Here is a 25,554-nt window from a genome sequence, read left to right on the forward strand (position 1 = left end):
CTTGTTTGATCCACTCTATCTTGTTTCTTCATGTGAACAGAAATTGCCTTTTGCTTCTAAGATGTTGTGGTTTCATTGTATTTGTATTTAATTGATGATTGTATGTTGGTGTGTTCTTAGGCACTCACCAGTGGATGTGATTAGAGAAGGAAACCATATGCCCTGTTCTCTGTTTGCTGTTTGTGTGTCTCAGTTGAGAACAGGTTTGGTTGCTGCTGTTGGCCAAGTATATGTTGTTGTTGTTGTTAAGTGCCGTCGAGTTGAGCTGGGACTAGCTCTTGCCTGGTGGGTAGAGTTATAGAGAGTACAGTTGTGGATGAACTCCATGAACTGTTGACCCCATTGTGTTAGACAAAGGAAACAAACCAAAATAAACAACAGTGAAAAAAGAAAATAGTAAAGGGAAAAAAAAAAAAAAGACAGCAGCTAGAAGACCATGGTAATCAAAAAGAGAAAAAAAAAATGGAGCAAGAATGAAAAATAAAATTAAAGCTATGAAAGAGAAAAGTAAGAGAGAAAATTAAAAGCAAAGAAAAGCACTGGTCACAATTTGGGAGAGGAATGAGTAAGAGAGAAAGAGAACAGAGAGTATTAAAGAAAAATGAAGAACAAAAATAAAAAGAAAGCAGAAGCAGAAGAAGTGGGCGTAGGGTGTAGGAGGGGTCAGAGAAATAGAAAACAAAGAAGCTAAAATTAAGGCAGAACTAGAAAGGATAAAATGCAAGGAAAGATCAATAGAAGAAGGGCAAAGCAGAATAAACAACCAAAAACAAGGAAAGCAAAAAACCAGGGCAAATACCAGAGCCAAAGAGGAGGAAAGTCTGGGGGCTTCCTCCAGTCAAGGAGCTCATATGGTGAGTGGGCAAGAGATGAAACGGTGGCACTTGGCCCTAGCTGGAGTTCGCGGTGCTTTCTGTTCTGGGCACCCAATCTGAAAGTTGTTGTTGTTAAGTACCGTGGAGTCTGTTCCTACTCATAGTGACCCTGCACAGGGTTTTCCAAGCTGTAAATCTTTATGGGAGCAGAAAACGTCATCTTTCTCCCGCGGAGCAGCTGGTAGTTTTGAAGTGCCAACCTTGAAGTTAGCAGCCCGATTCATAACCACTCGCTACCAGAGCTCCTAAAAGTTGTTCTTGCTTAAAGAAGGTAGGATCAAGATCTTTCTGTCTCAGCAGGCAGCCAGGGGCAAGAGTTCCTGCTAATCCAGAGCTGGTCAGTTCTAGCTCTGCAGGTCTAGAACAGGTCTCAGCTGAATGTAGGCACTGGGGTTGGTGCCGATAGCTCCCTCCTCTCTTTGATATGACTGACAAGCATGGCTCACACCAAGCAGCCACCGGAGAGCAGAAACGTTGCTAGAGGTGTATGCGGATGGGGGCTGGCCACCAGGGTAATGTGGGGTACAAGGAAAAAAAAAAAAAAACTTTGTTTCTTCCAGTAAGCAGTATTCCTGTGCATCACTACACTGCCCTCTACCTTCAAAAAGCTGCCTGTGAAAGTTCAAAATGACTGGCCAGCACAGATCACCTGTCTCTCTTTTTTTTTTTTTTGTCCCCGCATTTCTTCAGCTTCTTCTCTTAGTGAGGGCTAGCCCAGGGTTGGCATGTATGAACCAGGGTACACCTGAATCCTGGTGCTGGACTTGGTGCAGATAGTTCCTGACTCACTCTGATGGGTCTCACATCTTCACAGCTCACCACCATGCAGCTCAGACCTCTCGGAGTGCAGGATTTTCACTGGGGGTGATCATCACCATGTTTCTGGTCACCAGCAAAGTGTGGGAAACAAGAAAAAAAATCTCATCTTTACCTCTGTGAGTCACTGGTACACCTCCGGACCACCAAGCTCTGCCTTGTCTATAAAGCCACTTATACGTCACCAGTCTGTCTCTGGTTTTTGTGATGTTTGTTTTTCCCCCCAAGTCTGTTCAGCTATCTCTCCTAGTATGCATTCAATCCATTTCTCTATCCCTCCATCTGAAGCTCAGGGTTCTGGAACTATCATCTGCGTCTGTCTCATTTGGTTATCTATATCTTTGTTGTAGACGATCTGTGTAGTGTCTCAGTTTTACATTCATCCCATCGTATTCCATGGGGTTTTTAATTGCTGGTTTTCTTACCAGGCCTTTCTTCCAAAGTGCATCTGGGTAAACTCGAACCTCCAATGTTTCAGTTAGCAGTTAAGCATGTTGATCGTTGACACCACCCAGGGACTCTTGTAGGGATATAATGGTGAATAAAAACATCTAGGTCCCTTCCCTTCATGAAGCCTGTAGTCTAATGGGGGCGAATTGATCAAATCACAAGACATTGAAAGTTGTGACTCTGACCAGTGCTGTGGAAGAGAGAGATACATATTATAAGGACATCTAACATGTGTCAGATAGGACATCTTTGAGGATGTGATACTTGGCTGAGATCCAAAGGATGAGTTGGAGTGAACTAGGCTGGGAGGGCAAAAGTCTTCCAGACCCAGGGAGCAGGCTGTGCTATGGTTAGTACTGCAGTTTGGATGTTGTTGTTGTCAAGTGCCGTCGAGTCAATTCCGACCCAAAGTGACCCTGTATAGGGTTTTAAAGGAGCAGCTGGTGAGCTTGAACGGCCGACCTTGCAGTTCAAATGGCTTTGCAGTCTGCAGTTTGGATGTTGTTGTTGTTGTTATGTGCCGTCGAGTTGGTTCCGACTCATAGTGACCCTGTACAGGGTTTCTGAGGCTGTAAATCTTTACGGGAGCAGAAAGCCTCATCTTTCTCCTGCGGAACAGCTGGCAGTTTCAAACTGCTGACCTTGCGGTTCGCAGCCCGATTCGTAACCACTATGCTACCAGAGCTCCTTTGGATAGGGGACCCCAAAGTTCTGAGAAGAACCTCCAGTTTTTATTGTTCTGATTCCCAAACCACTTCACAGGCTCCATCCAGGTACGAGTGGATGTTCTGCTGAATATAATAGCATACTCATTTTGTTTTGATTTGTTTCAGCTGTAAAAGTTGTTTTACAGTTGTCCTTTGTGGTGTAAAAACAGAATTTGAACAAGTATCAGACAAGGATTCCAAGGAAAGAGCATGCACACCACACTGACTATATGTTCTGATTTTGGTCACTAAATGGCCAGTGTCACCCAGCAGTTATTTCATCACCTTGATGACAGGGAGATAAGCACCACAGGTCAGCCTCTCAAATTTAGGTTTTCTTCATAACATGATTATTAGACACTTTTCAATTTTGCTTAATGTTGCCGCTTTGGCTTTAGCTACAAGCCAAAAAATGATTGCGTCTCACCCTCAAGTTGTTTTCTTTGTAACTTTTGATAAGGTAAAGAGTTTTGTTGAGTACTGTTTTTAATGCTTAAATTTGCAGAACTTCAAAGACAATTAGTCCTGGTCAAAACATTCATCTGTGCTTATTTTCATGGTGAAATGGTAGCATTAAACCTCCTGATGTTAAAGGAATGATTTTACTTCAAAGCATAGTCCCAGAATATTCTGTCTAGTCTTGCCACAAGTTCATGTTCCTTAAAGTTTTATTCTTGTAAGAGCTGCTCATTGGATACAGTAGCGAGAAAATGGATCAAAAACACATGGTGTTCTTACTCAAGGGTTCAGTTGATGGTTTCCTTTTATAAATGTCAGTCAGCAATCTTACTCAGTTTTCTGGTACATGGTACTTAGGCTTGTACTTTGCATGTGTTAAAATGGTTAAAAAGCAACAAATAATGCAGTATGAAAGTGGAATGGCAAAAGAAAGCATTATGTGTATTTTTTTTTTTTAAGTTGAAAAGAAGCCAAGCTCTTATTTTGTTAAGATATGGTAACAGAAACCAAATGGGATAAAAGATTACAAAATTATTTTTAAGACAAACTTTTTGGAAAAGAATGGTCATGTTACTAAATCATGTTGACTTAAGAGATACTATGTCATATGAAATAAGGTATTAATATAGAAACAGAATAACAAGTAATGTCTTTCAGTACAACAATATGTAGTTAAAGGGGGGAAAAAAGATTCTTTTAGATGAACCAGAGTATTATTGATGGTTTGTTAGGAGAGTTTCTCAGCAGGATTGCAAAGATTTTGTATGCTATCTGCCATCTGAATGATTGTTTTTATTGTAAGTGTTGTTACTGTAGAAGGATCCTTTTTCTTTCCTTATTTCCCTTTCATATGTAGACCAAAGTTTGTCTCTGTTATTCTTTTCCCCAGGTTACTTCCCTAGTCTATATCCTTAAAGTAATTTATACATGGCATAAATGTCCTTAATTCATAAGAGCCGTATTGAATTTATTATGCTAAATAGTCTAAGTGATCTGTGACCACTGTTAGTTATGTGCCCATCATTTATATAATAATTATTCTACTGAGACAATTTTCTGCTGAAAGTTCAAGGTATTTTGCTGCCCTGACTTGAGTTTTATTTCCTCCCTGTCTCTATATTTTGTTAATTGCCTTTTTCTTTTTTGCCTTCTGTAACTATAAAATCAGTACTAATTGCTGTGAAGTCAGGTCCAACTCATAGTGATTCCATATGTTTAAGTAGAGCTATGCTCCATAGGGTTTTCAGTGGCTGGTTATTTAAAAGTAGATGACCAGGCCTTTCTTCTTCTTTTTAGACGTTTTATTGTGAATTGAATGAAGGTTTATGGACAAGATCATCAGTTTACATGCAATGAATGTACACTTTGTTTCATCTCAATGATTGTGATCCCCTCCATGCAACAACAGCTGTCCTGTTTTCCCCCTGTGGTTACCCATGTACAAATATCCTCTTTCAAACCCCTGTACTTGTGGAATATATAAATATATATATTGTTGTTGTTGTTAAGTGCCATCAAGTCTATAGCGACCCTGTATAGGGTTTCCGATGAGCAGTTGGTAAGCTTGAACCGCCGACCTTGCAGTTCAAACGGCTTTGCAATCTGGCGCTTTAACCCACAGCACTACACCAGGACTCCAAATATACATAAATATACATACACACACACACACACACACACACACACACACACACACACACATATATATATCCCATTTTCCTCCCATACCATGTGTTCCTGTTCCAAGGTTGTGTATATGTCACTATTTACCCCTATCCCTTTTAGCCCTTGCATGCCTCCCTGTGTCTTCACCTATTCATCATTTTTCTGTCAACATTCCCACATCTTTTATATTGCACTCCCCTTCTTGTATATAGCTCCCCCATCACGCAAGTTAACAGGGTGTACCCTTTAGCCCGTGAAATACTCTCCCTTCCCTCCCAACCCTGGTAAACATCAAAGAATGTTTCTTTTATATGAAAACCTTTTCTTGAGTTTTTACAGCAGTGGTGTCATATAATATTTATCTTTTGTAATTGACTTATTTCACTCAGCATAATATCCTCAAGTTCATCCATGTTTCACAAATGCATTGTTATTCTTCAAGGTAGCATAGTATTCCATTGTATGTATGTACCAAAGTTTGGTTATCTACTCTTCCATTGATGAACACTTTAGTTGTCTCTATTTTTTTGCAATTGCGAATAGCACTGCAATATCTACTCGTGTCCTGGCTATTATTTCTTGTGGATATACACCAAATTAGAGGGATCACTGGGTCATACCGTGTTTCAATTTCCAACTTCCTAAGAAAGCACCATACCATTTTCCACAATGGTTGAACCATTTTATAGTCCCACCAGCAATGTGGAAAGGTCCCAGTCTCTCCAAACCCTCATCAGCATTTGTCGTTTTCTCTCTTTTGAATTTTGCCATTAATACTGCCATGAAATGATATCTCATTGTTGTTTTGATTTGCATATCTCTAATAGCTAATGAATCCTGGTGTGGCACTGTAGGATAAGCACTGGACTGCAAGGTTGAAGGTTCAAACTAACCAGTCACTCCTTGGAAACCCTATACAGGGTTGCTATGAGTTGAAACCAACTCAACAGTGCTTAACAACAACAATGTCTAATGATTGTGAACATTTCTTGGTATGATTGTTGGCTTCCTGAATGTCTTCTTTGGTGAAAGTGTCTATTCATGTCCATACCCATTTTTTAATTGGTTTGCTTGTCTTTTTCTTGTAGCAGTATTGTAGTTTCCTCTAAATGTTGGATATTAGTCCTTTGTCTGTTATGTTGTTGGGAAACAACATGGGAAATGTTTTTTCCCAGTCTGTGCACTCCCCTTTTCCACTTTTGGTGAAACCTTTTGATGCACATAAGTGTCTGATTTTTAAGAGGTCATAGTCATCTATTTGTCTTCTGCTGTTTGTGTGTTTTTTGTAATGCTCGATAGAGCATCTGAAGCACCTCTGGGTGGTCTCATACCTTCAACCTGTCAGTTAGAAGCTGACTACATTAACCATTTGCTCCACACAGGGATGTCTCTGTGACTACCAAAAAACTTATCAGCTATTTTCTTTTTTGCAAAAAGCCCATTCGAATAATTTGTAGAAGTGTTTACAGTAGTGGAAAATGATAGATACGTGTACCAGAAAATAATACAAATAATATTATTAATTATGAATCATAATTTATTGAGTACTTAATGTATACCATTCACTAAGCTAACGAGATGGATTGGCCAAGTGGCAGCATCAATGGGCTCAAGCGTGGCAACAGTAGTGAGGTTGGACCAGGATCGGGTAGTGATTTGTTCTGCTGTGCATAAGGTCGCTATGGGTCGGTACTAACTCGATGGCACCTAACAACAACAAAGTTAAGCACATTACATGGGTTGTCTCTTTAAACCCTATGAAATCAGTGCCTTTATTAGTCTGTTTTCAGATCAGAATATTGAAGCTTAAGAAGCTTGCCCAAACTTTCACAAATAGTAAGCGATGGAGCTGAAATTCAAAGTGTATGGGGCATATTTGAAGACTGTGATTGTTTATTTTTCTACATAAATAATGTCACATACTTCAGTGCATTGGTAAATTTTTCTGGATTGAGTATATTCAATAACAGTCTTATGTCTGCTGTTACAGATCTTTAGTAATTAGGGACTATTACCTGGAATGTGTTCAGCATTTTCTGAAATTGTAGTTTTGAAAATAAGGCACAAGTAAGCTCTACCATGTCTTCAGTATATCTGTCCAAGTAATATATCCTCCTCCAATTCTCATTTCCAAAAGATAATTTGCATTATTAGGATATCATTAGAAATGTTTTTAAAATAGTATCTTTCCTGTTGCATTCAAGTGTTTAACCATCATAAATGAATATGTTGGAATTTTCCACAATAGCCAGAAGATTTAAACAAACCAGGTGCCCATCAACAGATGACTTGAGACACAATGCACTGTGAAGCTCTGATACATGCTAACACATAGATGAATCTTGAAAATGTTATGCTCTTTGATATAAGTCAGACACAAAAGAGTAAATATTGTATGGCCTCATTCATATGAAATATCTAGAAAAAACAAGTCCATTGAGACAAAAGTAGATTAGTAGTTATCAGGGGCTGGAGGAATGGGAGACTAGGGAGTGAAAGAAAAGAAATAACTAGTTTAATCCTAGAAATTTTCCCAGAGAGAGAGAGGAGGGAGTTTACTAAGGGTTTGGTGACTGGGACAGGATGGAATCCAAACAATGGAGAGGAGAATGACACTGAGAACTCAGACAAGGTCTTGATTCTCTATAGGACAAAGACAGGCTCAATAGAGGGGTGGGAGTAGAAGATTATTTTGGTTCATATGGTTAAATGCACAAATACTATTTTAAAATATTGTAAAGAAAAAGTATTTAAAAATTTATATTATGCTGATATGATGTTAAAATGTAAGTACTTTAAAATTCAAATTAATCCAAGCTTTCAGAAATGTAGGTTTTGTTTTTTCAAACAATACAGGTAGTTGACTGTGTAGAGTCATACAACAAAATTATTAGAACCTTAAAAGAAAATATGAGCAGTTGTCTAAAGGATGAAGATAAACTTGGCATTTTATGTAAAAAACAAACAGCTCAGTCAACCAGCAATGATAGATCCAGGATAGACAGTGGGCGCCTTCAGGTTAGCTGGAATAAATCCGATAAGCCTAGAACCTGCCAGACCCGTTCTTCTCAAAAAGCTGGCCATGTTCATCTGCGGCAGTCTTAGTTGTTGTTGTTAGACTTCCTTCTAATGCATGGTGACCCCTTGTGTAGGGAGTAGAGCAGCTCCATTGAGTTTATTAGGCTCAGATCTTTTTGGTCTTTCTGAAGCAGCTCTCCAGGCCTGTCAGAGTGTCCCTGGGTGGGTTCAGTCTACAACCTTTCAACTAGAAGCTGAGTGCTTAACTGATTGTACCACCCTACATCCTGGAGGGTTAATTTGATCAAGTAAAGCTACTTTTGGGGACTAAGAAAGTAGTTTGGAATGAAGAGATGTTGAATAAAATCTAGGGACCTCATTCAAGTTATATAGTAATCTTTCAGTTTTGTCTTTTAATGATAAGAAAGAGTGTACTCTACCACGTGTCTAACAGTTTGTTATATCGTGGTGGCTTACATGTTGTTCTGATGCTAGAAGCTATGTCACTGTTATTTAAAATACTAGCCGAATCATCCATGGTGGGATGATTTCAGTGGAGCTTCCAGACTAAGCCAGAATAGCAAGAAGGAGAGGCCGACTACTTCTGAATGTTTATCCCCTGAAAGCATTTTAAATAGCAGCAGAACATGGCCCATAAGTGTCAGAAGATGAAAATATTATGAATAGCAGCAAAACATCACATGCATTGCCTGAAGATGAGCCCCTCAGGTTGAAAGACACTTAAAGTGAGATTGGGGAAGAGCTGCGTACTCAAAGTAGAGTTGACCATGATGACATGGATGGAGTAAATCTGTTGGGCCCTTCATTTTCTGATAGGGCACAAGTCAAAATGAGAAGAAACAGCTGGAAACATCCATTACTAATCAGAACATGGACTGTAAGAAGAATGAATCTAGAAAAATTGGCAGTTGTCAAAAATGAAATGGGATGCATAAAGATTTATATCCTAGGTATTAGTGAGCTGGAATGGATTAGTATTGACCATTTTGAATCTGACAACCATGATTTACTATGCTGGGAACAACAAATTCAAGAGGAATGGCATTGCATTAATCATCAAAAAGAAAATTACAGGACCTGTTTTGAAATACAATGCAGTTTGTGACATGATGCTATCCATACGCCTATAAGCAAGACCAGTTAATGTCACTATTATTCAAATTTATGCATCAACCACTAAAGCCAGTGATGATGAAATTGAAGAATTTTACCAACTTCTTCCTGGTAGGATCAACACTGGACTTCAAACCATAAGGTCGGCAGTTCAAACCCACCAACTGCTCCTCAGAAACCCTAATCAGGTTCACCATGAGTCAGAAATGACTCGGTGGTACTTAACAACAATAACAATCAACTTCTTCAGTCTGAAATCGATTCAATGTGTAATCAAGATGTATTGATAATTATTGGTGATTGGAATGCAAAGATTGGAAATAAGAAGAATCAATAGTTAGAGAATATGGTCTTAGTAATAGAAATGATGCTGAAATTCACAAGACAGATTTTGCAAGACAAATGATTTCTTTATTGCAAATACCTTTTTAAAACAACATAAAAGGTGACTATACACCTGGACCTCACCAGATAAAAAACACAATAATCAAACTGACTAAATCTGTGAGAAGAGATGATGGAAAAGCTCAATATCATCAGCCAAAATAAGACCAAGGGCAGGCTATGGAACAGACCATCAATTGCTCATATGCAAGTTCAGGCTGAAGCTGAAGAATATGAAATCAAGTTAACAAGAGCCAAAATAAGACCTTGAACAAATCCCATCTGAATTTAGGGACCATCTCAAGAACAGATATGACACATTATACACTAAAGACCAAAGACAAGAAGAGTTGTGGGATGACATCAAGAACATCACACAGGAAGGAAGCGGACAGAAAGAAAAGACCAAAATGGATGTCAGGAGAGAAGACAAAGTCAAGTTTTATAATGAAATGTTTGAAGTCCTGGGATAACAAAACCAAAAGGAAGAACACGCTCAGTATTTCTAAAGCAGAAAGAATTGAATAAAAAGTTCAAAAGTCAAGTTGCAATATTGAAGGATTCTATGGGCAAAGTATTGATTGATGCAGAAAACATTAAAATAAGATGGAAGGAATGCATAGTCACTGTATCAAAAAGGAAATGGTCAGTGTTCAATTGATTCAAAATGTAGTATATGATGATACAAAAAGAAAAAGTCCAAGATACATTGAAAGCTTTGACAAAATACAAGGCTCCAGGAAGTGATGGAATACAAATTGAAATCTTTCAGCAAACTAATGAAGCACTGGAGGCACTCATTCTTTTATGTCAAGAAATTTGGACAACAGCTATCTGGGCCAGCGGATTGGAAGAGATTTATTTTTGCCCATTCCAAATAAAGGTTACCTGTAATTGTTCGAACAGAACATGAGAACACTGAATGTTTTAAAATTGGGAAAGGTGTGAGACAGGGTCGTATTCTTTCGCCATACTTATTCAACCTGTATGCTGAGCAAATAATACGAGAAGCTGGGTTCTATGAAGAAAAACGTGGCATCAGGATTGGAGGAAGACTCATTAACAACCTGCGATATGCAGATAATACAACCTTGCTTGCTGAAAGTGAAGAGGACTTGAAACATTTACTTATGAAGATCAAAGAGCACAGTCTTCGATATGGATTACATCTCAATGTCAAGAAAACAAAAATCCTCACCACTGGACCAATAAACAACATTCTTATCACTGGAGAAAAGATTGAAGTTGTCAAGGACTTAATTCTTCTTGGATCAATTATCAACACTCGCAGAAGCAGCAGTCAAGAGATCAGACGACGTATTGCATTGGGCAAATCTGCTGCACAGGAACTTTTTAAAGTGCTGAAGAGCAGAGATGTCAGCTTGAGGACTAAGGTGCGCCTGACCCAGGCCATGGTGTTTTCAATAGCCTCATATGGATATGAAAGCTGGACAGTGAATAAGGAAGATCGTAGAAGAATTGATGCCTTTGAATTGTGGTGTTGGAGGAGAATACTGAAAGTGCCATGGACTGCCAAAAGAACCAATAGATCTGTTTTGGAAGAAGTGCAGCCAGAGTGCTCCTTGGAGGCCAGGATGGCTAAGCTTCGTCTCTTATACTTTGGACATATTGTCCAGAGGAAACAGTCACTGGAGAAGGATGTCATGCAGGGTAAGGTGGAAGGTCAGAGAAAAAGAGGAAGACCCCTAACGAGATGGATTGGCCAGGTGGCATCATTGATGGACTCAAGTGTGGCAACGGTAGTGAGGTTGGCCCAGGATCGGACATTGTTTCGTTCTGCTGTGCATGGGGTCGCTATGAGTCGGTTCCGACTTGATGGCACCTGACAACAACAACAACAAATGGAATCCTGGTGTGGTGCTGTGGGTTAATGCGCAAAGCCATTTGTTTGAACTACAAGGTCTGTGGTTCAAGCTCACCTGCCACTCCTCGGAATCCCTATACAGGGTTGCGATGGGTTGGAACTGACTTGATGGCACTTAACAACAGCAACAAATGAATGTGGAAATCATTGAACAATATCATTAATATCACATGCCGGTTAAATTTTGTTAAAGACAATTTAGAAATGGCAGCAACAGTAATTCAAGCCAGATTCAGAAGAAGACATGGAACTAGGGATATCATTGCGGATATCAGCTGGATCTTGACTGAAACAGAGAATACCAGAAAGATGTTTACTTGTGCTGCATTGATTATGCATACACTCTCAACTTTGTGGATCATGACAAGCTATGGATAACATTGTGAAGAATGAGTATTCTAAAACACTTAATTGTACTCATAAGGAACCTATACATAGACCAACAGACAGTTCAAACAGAACAAGGGAATATTGAATGTTTGAAAATCAGGAAAGATGTGTACCAGGACTGTATCCTTTCACAATATTTAGTCAATTTGTATACTGAGCAAATAATATGAGAAGCTACATTATATGAAAAAGAACATGTCATCAAGATTGGAAGAAGACTCATTAGCAACTTTGCAGATGATACAGCCTTGCTTGCTGGAAATGATATGCAGATGATATTATAAATGAAAAGGAAAATACTTCCTGATGAAGATCAAAGACCACAGCCTTCATTGCACCTCAATGTAAAGAAAACACAAATCCTCACAGTTGGACCAATAAATAGAATCATGATAAATGGAGAACTTAATGAAGTTGTTAAAGACTTCGTTTTGCTTGGATCAATACTCATCGAAACAGCAGTAAAGAAATCAAATGGCATATTACAATAGGCAAATCTGATGCACAAGACCTCTGAAAAGTGTTCAAGTCCTCAGTTGAACACTAAACTGAGCCTGACCAAAGGCATGGTATTTTCACTCATCTCAGATGTATGTGAAAGTTGGACAATAAATAATGGAAACCTTTGAAAATTTGATACATTTGATTTATGGTGTTAGATAAGAATATTGAAAGTACCACAGACTTCCAGAAGAACAGAGAAATCTGTGTTGAAAGAAGTACAGCCAGAATGCTCCTTAGAAACCCAGATGATAAAACTTTGTCTCTCATTCTCCAGACATGTTATCAGGAGAGAGCAGTCCCTGGAGAAGGACATTTTGCTTGATAAAGTGGAGGGTCAGCAAAACAGAGGGAGAGCCCAGAGAGATGGAATGCCAGAGTGGCAGCAGCATTGGATTTAAGTGTAGTAACAATGATGAAGATGACGCAGGACCGGGCAGTGTTTCCTTCAGTTGTGCATAGGGTCAGTATGAATCAGAGCCACACAATGGCACCTAACAGCAGTGATAATATGCAGTGTTGTCCTAGAGTCAGACAGATTTGTGTTGCAATTTGATCCTCCTCATTTATCAGGTTTTTACTTTGGGCAAGTAATTTTCCCTCTCTGACTGTCACTTTCCTTATCTGTTAAAGGGGATGTGCTCCTTAGAATCATTAAACAATTTTATGAAAGTGAAGTCAGGCTCTTCTCTTTCGTTCCCTTTCTACCTCTTTATAAGAGGAAAATAATCATTTTAAATGCACTGTAATGTATCTTTCCTCCAAGAAAACATGCCTTTCTCGGTAATTTTGGAGAATTGTTATATTGGCAGATAAACTGCATAGAGAAAAAAAAAATCTTTGAATTTTTTGTTGTTGTATTAGGACTTAAAATGCAAACTTATCCATTTAAAGAGCAAGCCATGGTATTTTCAATAACCTCATATACATGCTAAAGTTGAACAATGAGAAAGGAGAATTGTAGAAGAATCAATGCATCTACTTTATGCTGTTGGAGGAGAATATTCAAAGTACTGCTGTTGTTGTTGTTGTTGTTGTTGTTGTTGTTGTTAGGTGCTATCGAGTCGGTACTGACTCATAGTGACTTTATGTATGTACAGCAGAGCAAAACACTGCCCACTCCTGGGCCAACCTCGCTATCGTTGCCATGCCTGAGGTCATTGATGCTGCCACTTTGCCAATCCATCTCTCTGGGGGGCTTCCTCTATTTCTCTGACCCTCCCCCTTACCAAACATGATATCCTTCTCCAGCGACTGCTCCCTCTTGACAATATGTCCAAAGTATGTGAGACTAAGTTTGGCCATCCTGGCTTCCAAGGAGCACTCTGGCTGCACTTGTTCCAACAAAAGAACAATTCAATCTGTTGGGAAAAGTTCAGTCCTCTGCTCTTTAGAAACCAGGGTGACCAAATTTTGTCTCCTGTACGTAGGACATATTGTCAGGAAGAACCAGTACCTAGAGAAGGACATGATGCTTGGTAAAGTAGAGGGTCAGTGAAAAAGAGGAAGACCCCCAGTGAGATGGATTGGCACAATGGCAGCAACAATGGGCTCAAGTGTGCAACAATTGTGGATAGCACAGGACTTGGCAGTGTTTCATTCTGTTGTGCACAGGCTTCGATGTACAGACTTAGAGCGGACTCAACGGCACCTACCAGCAACAACAACAACAACAACATTGCATTATATAATTACAATCATAATAATTTTTTTAAAATGACCTAATAGCAGCTTGTTACTTCCCTGGACTATAGGCTTACATCACATCTGGATGTAATAACATCAGACCAGCTGGCTCTCTCGCCTCTCTGTTCAGTCACGGGCTTGGAAAAAATGACTTATTTGTCCTCTTGTATCAGCTTGTTTACTGGTGTAATTTTTCTTTTTAACATAATGAAGGAAGGCTGAGTAAGGCAATCTGATTTGCATAATGGCCCGAGGGAGCCATATTGCCTTTATGAGAATTTCTCCGTGACACAACTTCCTAGGGCAAAAGTCCTTAAAACTACCATCTGATCTCCTGGCCCCAAGCCAGTATTATTTAAATATTGGATAACATAGGGTGTTGTTTTCCAAATGAATAAATAACACAATGCAGTAAGCATAATTCTGCCCTAAAGGAACCAACAATGTAGAGGCAACAGAAGGTAGAACCACCGTGGACATACTCTTAAAGATTGCCTTGATTTGTCTACTCCTACTCCTCTGCAGTCAAAAGGCCTTCTGTTCTGGCATGTAGGGGAGGAAGGTTCCTGAGACAGGAGGAGACTGTCACAGTAGAAGTCATAGAGGTCTACTCAGTGGTTTAGAGCCAGAAATCTGGACAAAGACAAAAATTAAACCAGTTGCCATGTAGTCGCTTTTGATTTATGGTGACCTCATCTGTGTCAGCAAAGAACTGTGCTCCATAGAGTTTTCAGCGGCTGAATTTTTTCTTTTGGAAATACGTAGATTTTTCTTCCAAGGTCTCTTTGGGCAGATTCAAACCTTCAACTTTTGAGTTAACAGCTAAGAATGTAAACCATTTGCACCATGCCGAGAGTTCTGGAGATAGACATCTGGAACTAACTTACTATTTGACCTTGGATTCTGGGCTTCTACTATCTACTAGTATTGAAGTATGGCCTGGCACAGAATAAGAGCTCAATAAATATTAGCCATAATTATTGGAAATACCAAAATATTAGAGTTTTATTTGGTGTTTTCTGAACTAATGATTGTTTAGAGCGCAGGAAAATACTTGATTTTTTTTTTTCCTTCTAAGCTTAAGCACACTTAAAATAAGAGAAAGATCAAAATAAGTTTAGAAAAATGATAGAATATTTAAACTATTTATATATGTATTATTTATGTTTATATTACATGTTATTATATAAATCATTTGGTTAATGTTTTAATAAAACTATAATGTACATTCACAAAATTATTACAGGGGGAAAATCTTAATTTGTAGTTCACTGTAGCTGTTCTGATTAAGCAAAACAATAGTTCTCAGACTTTGTTGTCTTCAGGAACCATATACACTTTTATAAATTATAAAAAATCTCCAAAGAATTTTTGTTTATATAGGTTTTTTCTATTGCTGTTTATCTATTATAAATTGAAACTGACAACAATAAACTTACTAAATGTTAACATAACCTAATATATCTTTTGAAAATTAACTGTTTTCAAAAACAAAAAAGCATGTAGTCTATCCAGTTTGTTGCAGTGTTTTAAATACTTGTAAATCTTTTTAATGTTTTACTTAATAGAATACAGGTAGAGTCTTCTACATCTTTGGCAATAACACATATCAGATGGTACTCATGAGAGTATAATGATGAAAAGGGAAATAACATTAATATTTATTATGAAGATAATTTTGAACTTTAGACATTCCAGACCACACTTTAAGAACCACTGAGTAAAATAATCTAAAGTTATGCAACAGACATCCTTCAGGACCATGAAGAACTTTCTGAATCTGCTTACATATAAACGTCACTTGTGGATCATGACACACAGCCACATTTTGATGCTCTTCGTGAATCACAGAGCTCCCTTCCCAGTATCCATGTGACATTTTTTGAATAATATTGTTGTCAAGTGCTGTAGAGTCCATTGTGACTCATAGAGACCCTGTACAGGATTTCTGAAGAGCGGCTGTTGAGTTTGAACTGCCAGCCTTGTGATTCAAACTGACCTAGTGGTCCAATGCAAGAGGGACCTTTTGGGACAGAGGAAATGGCATTGGCGATGCCTCTACTTGCTTAGCACTCTGACACATTTGTAAAACTTTCCCTTTTTCCATATAAACCCTACTCCTACTTCAGGAATCTGTGTGGTATGGGTTGTTTGTGATATACCACTAACCTATAGGATGACAGTTCAAACCCACCCAGTGGCTCCACAGAATAAAGGGTTGGCAAAGTGCTTCTCTATGGAGTTCTGGTGTGGCGCTGTGAGATAAAGTACTGGACTGCAAGGTCAGTTTGAACCATAAAGTTCGCGGTTCAAACTCACCATTCACTCCTTGAAAACCCTATACAGGGTTGCTGTGAGTCAGAACTGACTCAGTGGCACTTCACAACAAAGTGCTTCTATAAAAATTACAGCCAAGAAAGTCCTATGGAGGGGTCACCTTGAGTCAGAATGAACTCACTGGCATATAACAACAACACAGCAGCCCTTCCTTCATTCATTCCACAGCCCATGAGAATGGCATAGTGTCTTGGTCTAGGTATTATGGAATCATATTTTTTGACTCATTCAAGGGAGTCATTTTTCTGGATCTCAGTATCCCCATTTGTAAATAAATGAGAAAGTGGTGCTAAATAAGACAAGATAACTTAGGAGATATTTAATAGTGGCAAAAATTTTGCTGTTGTTGTTGACTGTTTGAATAATTTAGTAAATAGCAAATGACTGACACCTAGAGACTTTGACTGTGACTTTAGATATTTTGCCAAAATGGTATAACCTATGTAATTCATGTATTGGGTTTCCTGGGATGATTCTTTTTTTTCTTTCTTTCGTTCCTATTTTATTTAGAAGAATTCCTCAAATTTATTTTCCATCCTTTCTGTTCATTTAAAAATTTTCTTCTGCTATCATTTTAAATTTATGGGATATCTTTCTTGTTTTCCAAAGCAAATGTTTTAGTTTCAGAGCATCCTGTTCTTGTTTTATTGATGCAATATTGTCTTTTCTCTAAAGATCTTCAGTTTTAGCATTGAAGATATTATAATTTTAGGAGTCCCAAAGTTGTTTTTATTCCCTTTGAATTTATTTATTCTCTTTGTTTTGATCTCTTCATGTTGGAGGTCTGGTGACCCTGGCTGCCTATTTATATTTAGAAGTAAGACACTAAAGAGATTCCTGGGAGGTCTATGGATGGGTAGGATGTGCTGTGCCTGGTAGGCTTACTAGCCAGATGGCTATTAGGCCTGTCCTGCTGCTTTCCATTGAATTCTGCCTCATAGTGACCCTACAGGACATAGTAGAAAACCCATAGGACTTTCTATGCTGAAACCTTGACAGAAACAGACTGTCATGTCTTCCTTCCACAGAGTGGCTAGTAGATTTGAACTGTTGACCTTATGAATGGCAGTGGAGCCTTTAACCGTAACCATTGCCATCCCAGGGTTACTTATTAACCAGGCACCTTCACTTAAATAGCAAAGTCGGTGGGCCTTTTCTCTTGAGTTTGGTCAATTTTGCCAGAGAGGAGAAATGCTGTCTTGGATTGGAGTCCATGACCATGAATTGGGGGAAAATTCATCTTTTTTTCTCATTAACGTATAACTGAAATGATCATTTATTTTAATTATGAATGTAGGCAGTAAATTACAGTCATATTAACAATATTTGTAACTTTGTTAGCAATGGAAACCAAGATATTTTCTTTCACATTATAGTTGTTGCAGGCATCTTGGGCTATCATCTTTTCTCATCGCTACCTTGGAATTGCAGTAGTTCTGGGTCTGGCACTAGGCCTTATTTTATGTGGTAATAACAAAGCACATATCTTACTATATCAGAACATTTTTTTTCGGTTCTGGAATTTCACTTCAGTATAATCGATGTCCTAGTATTAGGTGTGTTTTAAAATGCATTCAAAACCAACATTTGGTTGATGGGTACATAGCTTCACGAGGCTGTCAGAGGTTTCTGTGGAACAATACAAAAAGCTCAAGAGCTTTCTTGAAGGTTTACATCTCATTGGCAGCGTTCATGGAGTTCCTTAGGGAAAGTGGGGAGTGAGGGGAGGTAAGTCTAACTAGAACGCATTTCACCTAATCTCCCTGTTTTCCTTGCATTAGTCTTATTCTTTCGCAGACTCTGGTGTCCTTGGTTTGGGGAACACTTTGTTTCAGGAGTTCCTGGCTGGCACAAACAGTTAAGTACTTGACTACTAGCTTAGAGCTTGGTGGCTCCAATCCATAGAGAAATACCTCAGAAGACAGGTCTAACAATGTTTCCAAAAAGTAACAGCCTTGAAAACATTATAGAGTAGTTCTCCTCTGCACACATGAGCTGGAATCGACTCCATGCCAATGAACACAAATGGTTTTATTTGATCCAGGGTTAACTGTCTGTTTCCCTCTGAGGCAGGGGAGAGCTGATTTCAGCCCGCAGTATTGCTGGGCAGGGTGAGGAATTTAATGGTCTACCCTGTGCCACTTCTTCCGCTTAGCTCCACTCTTGGGTTCTAGTTCACAATGGCTCCTAATGCCCCAACTCTTTGGTTTTTTCTATAGAGCATAGCGGCACTGCATGGCATGCCGCCTGATAGGTACCTCCGTTCTAAGTCACTTACAGCTTGTTTATGTGCTTTCTAGCTTCCAAGCATCTGTTTTCCATCAATTTCATCTTCTGTCCTATTTTCTTTGTTTATGTGGATGCCTTTCGTTTTGCTTTGTTGTCAGTTTGGGGAGCTTGTAACACAAGCAGATATAAACCTGTATATTAACTCTCCCATATTTTACTGAAAATTTTCAAAAATTCTAACTTTCCTTTCCTTCCTGGCAATACAGTTAGTCCTTGGGTTACAAACAGGATTCATTCCTAAGTGTGTCCTTTAGTGGAATTTGTAGGTAAATCAGAACAAGTACATTTAGCCTGAGTGCAAGAAAAGGCTCCAAGACTTTTCACTGACTTTAAAGCTGCATGTGCGCAGCAAGTAAAGGTGATTGTGATGAGATTGGTTCTTTCGGTTTTTCAAAATTTAGTAAAATGTCTTGCATTAACATATGTTCACGCAGCCAACAAATACTTGTTTACTCCTGCTATGGACATGAGGAATATTTCAAGATGACAGAGAGCTCAGAATTAGATTATTTTTCTTTAATAACACATGTTCAGACAGCACGTCTGTTGGAGCCTGAGAGTTTTACACATAACAGGTGGGAGGCTATGAAAGAACAAAAATCAGAGGAAAACACAGAGATAAGGCACCTAATTGCTGGTACCATCTCTGACCTTCCCCCAATCCGTTCTCTACACTGAGGGCACTAACCTTTTATAAAACTCAGATCTGATCATGTACTGAGGCTGTAAAAAAGAGAAAAAGACATTAAAATCAAGGAAGATATTTGATACATGAATACAGACTGCACACACTCTAATGTGATGTATAAAAATAAAGTTAAATAATGAAGATAAAGATTTTTTTCTTTTAGTGAGGATGATTATACTTGAAGCATGTTAACAGTGTGGCTAATTGTACATGTAGAAATTGTTGACTTGGTCTATGTTTTACTGTGTATCTTTTCATGAAAAACAACCTTCAGCCCCCCCAAAAAAAACCTTCAAAAAACAAAAATATCATTGGTATTATTTTTGTGTTCACTTTTGAAACTAGGAATTAAGAATACCTTAAAAACGCCGGTGAGTACTTAAAAGCAGCAAGCCCTTATGGGAAAATACCATATGCTCCCAATAATGTTGGAGACATGAAGTGATGACAAGGCATTTTCAAAATGGCGTATGGGGCACCGCACTGCTTTCTGACAGTTCCAGATTACGTGGTGACAACTCTGGACAGCAATGGTCTGGCTAAATACCTGACTTGATTAACCGAATCAAGACAGACAGTAGAGGCCATGAGGAATATTTCAAGATGACAAAGCATTCAGACTTGGATTAGATTATTCTACTTTAATAATATAGATAACATCTCCAGTTCTAGAACTAAAAATTTTAGTCCTTTCGTTGGAGTCTGAGAATTTTACATGTAGTGTTGGGAGGCTTCAAAGGAATAACAAAACTCAGGAAGACACCCCCACATACAAACAGTACCTGGTTGCTGACACCATCTCTGGCCTTCCCCCAACCCATCCTCCATACTGAGGCCAGTGACCTTTTATAAAACACAGATATGATCCAGAAATCCTTCATTGGCTTCCTACTACTTTATTTCCCCCAAAGATTTCATTTTTGTGGCCCTTTGGCACTGGGTCATGTAGTTCCTATCTCCCTCTTCTCCCTCAGCCCTAGGCTGTTTTTGAGGGTAGTTACCATGTCTGTCATGTTCTGCACTATTTCCCAGTGTCAAGGGGTAGTGGTGGTGGTGTGCCGTGGAGTCAGTTCCCACTCATAGTGACCCTGCATAGTTGTTGTTGTTGTGTGCCGTGGAGTCGTAGCGACCCTGCACAGGGCTTCCGAGGCTGTAAATCTTTATGGCAGCAGAAAGCCTCATCTTTCTCCTGTGGAATAACTGGTAGTTTCGAACTGCTGACCCTGAGGTTAGCAGCCCAATTCGTAACCACTACGCTACCAGAGCTCCTTTACCCTGCACAGTAGGCACTTAATACAGACTGAAAGCGACAATTAGTAAATGCAATTTTTAAAAATCAGTAAAAATGTTAGCACATTTTATATTACTTTGGCACAAACTCGCTCGATTTTTCTTTCTGGTGCACAGAAAGATGCCATTCATTAGCTTTTATTCCAGCTAGGTTTGGGAGGTACGTGGCTGTGCTTTGGACAATGAAACTTAGAAATGATGCACCTCCTTTCCAGGATCAGCTGTAAAACATCTAGCAAGATCGTCTGTATCTATTCTGCTAACAGTATGTGAATTAAAGCTCCCAGATAGTAGAACCTTCTAAGGGAAGGAGCCCAGGAAAACTAGTGACCATCTGGCAGAGGATCACCACAACCACACTTGTCTTGAGTGAGAAGATAAAACTTTATTAGGCTAAACTACTTGGATTTGGGGTTTTTATATAGTTGTTGTTCTCAAGTACCATCAAGTAAATTCCAGCTTACAGTGGCCCTGTACAGGATGTTCGAGGCTGTAAATGTTTGTGGGAGCAGAAAGCCTCATCTTTCTCCCATGGAGTAGCTGGTGAACTTGAGCTTCCAACCTTGTGCTTCAAAGTCCAGTAGTAGACTCTTATCCTACAGAGTCATTCCTCTCACCTTATTACAGTGGTTAGAGTTAATTGCTCTGATTGATAATTGTTGTTGTTGTTGTTATGTGCTGGGGAGTTGATTCCGACTCATAGCGACCCTGTACAGGGTTTCCAAGGCTGTAAATCTTTATGGGAGCAGAAAGTCTCATCTTTCTCCCGAGGAACAGCTGGTAGTTTCAAACTGCTGACCTTGTGGTTCGCAGCCCGATTCGTAACCACTACGCTACCATACTATTGCTTATAACACTAAATTGCTTCACAGTCTGGACATATGGTTAAAGTTAATGGCACTGAAGTAAACTTGATATAACCAAGTGTTAACCCTTCTGAAGTTAAGATCTTGAGCTTTACCATGGTTCAAAGAAGACCTTGATTACAGGAGAAAGTAAGGATTTTTAACTTAGCTCTGCTGAGTACTTCGTTTCATAACCCTACTCAAAGGGAAGGTAGTTCTGAAGTTCTAGGATGCAAGACAGACAAAACATTCCGAAAAGATGTGAACATGCTTAAATTGAGATGAAATAATAAAAGAGCAATGACTGTTCCCTCCATTGGAGCTAATTTACTTCAGGGCCCAAACCTACCGATAGTCAAAAGAGGCTTCTTTCTTTTAATAAAAGTGCACAAGGAATCTAATTATTTAAAAATGAATAAACCATATCACAACAGTCCTCTCCTTAAAACCATTCAAAGGCTTTCTATTGCAGCAATAATAAAAGCCAAGATCCTTAACAGGGTCCCCAAGCCTCACATGATCGGGCTCCTGCCTCCACCTCCAGCTTCAGCTCTGGCTCCTCTTTCCCTCTTCTTTCCATGGGTACTAACTTGCTCTCAGTTCTGGAGAGTTAAGGGTTTCTTCCACCTTGAGGCCATTTCACCTGCTTTTTCCCTTGCCAAGAATGCTCCCTAGATGCACAAGGTCTTAAATATTCCATCTATTGGCAGAACCTTGGTCTTGGGGTAACAAAGTGAGTCGTTCCCAAACTTAAAGTCCAAGTGGTAATCAAAACTTGTACAAGGAGAACTTTGAAAAGAGCATTAAAATGATGGCATATATTCCTGGTCCTTTTGAGTGATCTTAGGTCAACAACTGTAAACAAAACAAAGCAAAAAAAAAAAAAAAGGAGCCCAATGGAATACTACACAGCATTAAAAGAAGACCAAATACTACGACATACCATATCTGGGACAAAACGTTGAATTAAAAAAAATGTTGGGAAAAGATGTTGAATGGAAAATGAAATGTTGAATAAAAGAAGCCAGATACAAATGATAAACACTGATCGTATAATTTCAGATAGATGATGTTCAAAACTGGCAAAACTAATGCATGTTGATAGAAGTCAGAAGAATGGGTACTTCTGGAGAGATGAATCACAGTACAAAGGAGCTAAATTCTAGGGTGCTGGAAATTGTATTTTTATCTAAGCAATGGTTATGTGGTTCTATATGCAATCCTTTAATCGGTACACTTAGGATTTGTGCACTCTATTGTAAGTATACTTTGATAAAAAGAAAATAGGAGCTCCATTGGGGACAATTCTGCATTGACTAGAGGATGAAGTTTAAATTCCTAATACAAAGCTCTGGGTTAGCTTGCTCCTTCCGACTTTCTCATCTCAATCCCCAATGTGCCACCAGCCCTGGAACTATACTCCAGTCACCATTCTCCTTCAAAATGTCCCTTGATATGCCATTCCAATTTCCACCTCCATAAGTTTGCAGCTACCATAGCTGTGCACCCTGGATGAGGATTCCCCAGCTTCCTGGGGGCTGAGTCAGAAGCATCATCTCCTTATTCTTTTTCATCCCTCTTAGGGATTCCAGGTGTGATGCTGAGGTCAGTTTGAACTGCAAGGTCAGCAGTTCAAACTCACCAGCCTCTCCTTGGAAACCCTATGCAGTATGACAATGAGTCAGAACCGACTCTAAGGCACTTAATGAGCCCTGGTGTGGTGCTGTAAGATAAACCCTGGACCACAGGGCGGTTTGAACTGCAAGGTGGGCAACTCAAATCCACCAGCTGCTCCTCGGACACCCTGTACAGAGTGAATATGAGTCAGGACCTACTTGACAGCGCTTAACAACAACAAATAGCTCATGACAATTATCATTCAGTCTCTTGGTTGACATTTTACACGTCTTCATTTCCAGCTAGTCTTTAGGCTCTTCAGGGCAAAAACTCTGTATCCTTAGCTCCTAATATACCTATGGTGTCTGATAAATGCTTGTTGAATTTGAATTGAAAAATACACAATAAGACACAGAACAGAAAGCAAAGAAACGAGAGGACATTTTAACCAATGCTATTTTCTTTCAAAAAACTAAAACTTGTTAAGTACCGTAATGACCTATTGGATTCCCAAGGACCTGTTGTGGCACTGTAGGATAAGCACTGGACTGCTAACCACAAAAACTTCAATTGAAACCCACCAGCGACTCCTCAGAAATCCTACACACGGTACCAGAAGTCAGAACCGACTCTATGGCACAAGAATCTTTTCAGGAGCAGAAAACTTCATCTTTCTCTCACAGAATGGCTTGTAGGATTGAACCACCAAGGCTTATCCTACAGAGCCACTGCACTTTTTACTGTAACTTTTGTTGCTTTTGTTTTTATTAGGTGTTGTTAAGTGGGTTCCGACTCATAGTGACCATATGCACAACAGAACAAAACACGGCCCGGTCCTGTATCACCCTCACAATCAACTCAGAACTCATTGCTGCTACCACCGTGCTAATCCATCTGATTTCTGGTCTTCCTCTTTTTTGTTGACCCTCCACTTTACCAAGCATGATGTCCATCTCCAAGGACTGGTCCCTCCAGTTAATAGGACAGAGTGTCACCATCCTGGCTTTTAAGAAGCATTCTGGCTGTACTTCTTCCAACATAGATTTGTTTGTTCTTCTGGCAGTCTTTTAATATTCTCCTCCAACACCGTAACTCAAAGGCATCAATTCTTCTACTGTCATCGTTACTAATTTTCCAACTTTCACATGACATGAGACTATTGAAAATGCCATGACTTTGTCAGGTGCACCTTAGTGTCCAAACTGACATCTTTGCTCTTCAACACTTTAATGAGATCCGGTGCAACAGAGTTGCCTAGTGCAATACATCATTTGATTTCTTGACAGCTGCTTCCATGAGTGTTGATAGTGGGTCAAGCAAAATAAGTCTTTGACAATTTCAAACTTTTCTGTATTCTTCATGATGTTATGTATTGGTCTAGTGGTAAGGATTTTTGTTTTCTTTATGTTGAGGTGCAACCAATACTGAAGACTGTGGTCTTTGGTCTTCATCAGTAAGTATTTTTAGGCCCCTTTGCTTTCAGCAAGCAAGGATGTATCATCTGCATATCGCAGGTTATAATGAGTCTTCCTCAAATCCTGCTGCCACATTCTTCTTCATATAATCCAGTTTCTTGAATTATTTGTTCAGCATGCAGATTAAGTAATCTGTATGCTGCCATACACCTTTCCTGATTTTTAACCACTTAGTCGGTACTTACTCGATGGCACCTAACAACAACAAGTGTCTCCTTGTTCTGTTCGAATGACTGCCTTGTGGTCCATGTATAGGTTCCTCTGAGCACAAAAAAGTGTTCTGGAATACCTACTCTTGGCAGTGTTATCCATAGTTTGTCATGATCAACACAGTCAAAAGTCTGTGCATAGTCAATAAATCACAGGTAAACCCCTTTCTAGTATTCTCTACTTTCAGCCCAGATCCATCTGATGTCAACACTGATATCCCTGATTCCATGTGCTTGTCTAAATCTGTGTGGAACCTCTGACAGGTCCCTTCCAATGTACTGTCTTAGCTGTTTTTGGATTATCTTTAGTAAAATTTTACTTGCATGTGATATTATTGATAGTGTCCCATGATTTCCACATTCCATTGGGTCACCTTTCTTTGGAATGAGTGCAAATATAAATCTCTTCTAATCAGTTGGCCAGGTAATTGTCTTCCAAATTTCTCGGCATAGATGAATGAATACCATCAGTGTTGCATCAGTTTGTTGAAAGATTTTAATTTATAGTCCATCAATTACTTGTGCCTTGTTCTTTGCCAGTGCCTTCATTGCACCTTAGACTTCTTCCTTCAGTATCATTGGCTCTTGATCATATGCTACCTCTTGAAATTGTATCAACCATTGCTCTTTGGTTCAGTGACTCTGTATTCCTTCCATCTTCTTTCTGCATCATTCAGCATTTTGCCCGTAGGATCCTGAAATATTGTTAGTCAAGGTTTGAATTTTTCTTCAGTTCCCTCAACTTGAGAAATACTGAGTGTGTTCTTCCCTTTTACTTTTCTACTTCCAGGTTTTTGAACATTTCGTTATAATATTTGACTTTGTCTTTTTGAG

At 39.1% G+C, this 25,554-nt stretch overlaps 1 protein-coding gene across 1 annotated transcript in view; it reads left to right on the forward strand.

Moving 5' to 3' along the window:
• Positions 1–25,554, forward strand: part of SCFD2 (sec1 family domain containing 2) — a 668,469-nt gene that overhangs the window by 323,292 nt on the left and 319,623 nt on the right. The gene's annotated exons all lie outside the window — the stretch shown is intronic.

The sequence above is a fragment of the Chrysochloris asiatica genome, unplaced genomic scaffold, assembly GCF_000296735.1.
Source record: "Chrysochloris asiatica unplaced genomic scaffold, ChrAsi1.0 scaffold00115, whole genome shotgun sequence".
NCBI lineage: Eukaryota > Metazoa > Chordata > Mammalia > Afrosoricida > Chrysochloridae > Chrysochloris > Chrysochloris asiatica.